This window comes from Empidonax traillii, unplaced genomic scaffold (assembly GCF_003031625.1).
Source record: "Empidonax traillii isolate 1590-97213 ecotype Southwest subspecies unplaced genomic scaffold, ASM303162v1 scaffold624:size695616, whole genome shotgun sequence".
NCBI classification, from domain to species: Eukaryota; Metazoa; Chordata; class Aves; order Passeriformes; family Tyrannidae; genus Empidonax; species Empidonax traillii.
This window is the reverse complement of record NW_020955817.1, coordinates 24,024-26,185: the sequence shown is the minus strand read 5'-3', so window position 1 is coordinate 26,185 and position 2,162 is coordinate 24,024. Positions and strand designations below refer to the sequence as shown.

Sequence of the window (2,162 nt, the reverse complement as noted above, 5' to 3'; positions counted from 1 at the left end):
AAAAAAACCACTACTGCCAAAGAATTGAACTACAGCCCCCTTCCTAGAAGCTTTAACATTTTCCTTAATAGGATCACAAACCTTCCTGAAATTACCGATGACGTTTACACCTTTTGTAAACAACTCTCATGTTTTTGTATCTGTCATCTCAAACATGCAGACCCAACACGTCATTGCCTGCATGTTCATTTTATTATTGCCTTACTTTAAAGAAAAATACTACTGAGTACGAAGCAGGGGGTTCCACTGCTCTGATGATCTTGCCTAAATGTTTGCTTACATGTGGTTTCATTTTTTTTTTCCACTTGCTATTTTTGCACAAGTTTTAATACTGAACGGATCTTTTTTTTTTTTTTGTTCTTTACCTGCTTCTCCTTCTATCTGAAACACCAATGTACATGTTGTTTGGGTCACCTGGAGTGCTGAGAAATCTGCTTCTCTTTGGCTGTGTGTTCTAAAACTGCTGGTTTGAATGCTTGCACCTGAGAAAGCAAGCTGAGTCTTAACCCACAGGAGGGAGAACCGCCTTCCCTTGTGTTTGTGTTTTTGAGAAGTTCCTTGACTTTTGAGGTGTTAGAAGTCAGCTTCCCTTTGTAAACTGCCTTAATTTTTTTTTTTTTTTTTTTTTTTTTTACCATTTTGGTTCTCTCCACATGAGTGCCAGGTGTGGCATGAGGGCTGAACCTTTTAATTTGCATTAAGCAGTCCTTCCTCAAAACTTCTTTCATCCTGCATCTTAGATGTAGTCTACTCTCGAAGCAGGCCAGGGAGGCATTGCTGCCTGGAAACTGGCCTTTCAGATGATGAACACACAATACCCGTGGGTCAGAGAGAGAGGAGACCTGTGTCACCCCGCGTTTGGAAAACATGCACTTCAGACTGTTCCTCCAGCCCAGTTCCGCCATGCCTGGCTGCGCAGCGAGTCCTCCCGAGGTGTTTTCCCAGTCCTACGCCAAGTGGTACCCGTGGAACCGTCCCTGTCGTGTTTCACAGCAATAAAGAATCGCCAGCAGAGTGGTTGTACTGGGCAAGCGGGCGCCGGGCTGTGCCCTCCTGCACTGACGGCCTGGGCCGGCACCTCCTCGTTTGATCAGGATGTCACTGAAACCCCGTCACACACGTATTTAGCTTTTCTTTCTATGTGGTGTTGGAGTTGAGTTTCTACATGAATAATATAAATTATGCTCTGAGTTTGATAAGAGACACTTGTAATGCAATATGTGAATAATAAATGGTGTTGACTCTTTTTTTTTTTCTTTTCTTTTTTCTTTTCCTACTGTTTCACAGTTGGCCTTTGTAACTGCTCTTGGCTCTAGAGTGTTTTCTACACAGAAATCGTTCAGTCTGTAATTTACCACGCAGATGGAAACGCGTTTTGTTTCCATCAGCCACAAACAATGCAGAAACAGAGCGGAATGACTAGGTTCAATTAGGACTTTTTTTCATTTCCAAGTCTTCAGATGAACAATCTGTATTTATATCTTGTTCTCTATGAGCAGCTGTGGAAGCTTCCGGAATGGTGCATGTTCTTTTTGTACCACCCCTGTTGCTTTTAGCCTTGGGGGTGGATATTGGGTGTGTCCCCGTGGGCTCTTTGCAGCCCCCTGGCTGGTGAGCGTGAAGGGGAGGGAGAGGAGGAAGAGGATTTGGGCATCCCAGGGTGTTGAGCAGATGCTCTCAAGAGCCCAGGAGGCGAGTGCCCGGTACCAGGGAGTTGGTGATGGCTGGGTTTGGCCAAGTGCACGTGGCACCTCTGGCACTGTTCCCTGTTGTCTGACACAAAGCACTCCCCACAACATCCCCCTGCCGAGCTGCTTGGCTTGGGAAGAGCAGGCTGGCACCGTGATTTTCATGTCACCCTGTGCTCAGTATGGATTTACTGGAAACCTTTAGGATACAGAGACGAGGTAGTCGTGGTACAGTATTATTTCCCCCTCTGCCTGCATGCCATGGGGACCTCCTTGTTCATTTGCGTACCGGTGCTGAGGAAGGTAGGACTCAAACTGCTCAAATGGAACAATGCAGCATCTATTTATTGTTATTCCCCACCTTCCTAAAGCCAGGACTTAGAGAGCTTGAGCTCACACTAACCCAAGGCTCCGTAGTTCTTTAATGGAGAAAATAAGTAAGGAAGAAACAGATGGGTTTTGCTCTGTAGATCT

General features: G+C 45.6%; 1 protein-coding gene across 1 annotated transcript in view; it reads left to right on the top strand.

Moving 5' to 3' along the window:
* OXSR1 (oxidative stress responsive kinase 1) overlaps positions 1 to 1,259 on the top strand; it is an 88,043-nt gene extending 86,784 nt beyond the window's left edge. The window contains exon 20 of the transcript XR_003572879.1: positions 1 to 1,259. The gene's annotated coding sequence lies outside the window, so the exon portion shown is untranslated.
* Positions 1,260 to 2,162: the final 903 nt, after the last annotated feature.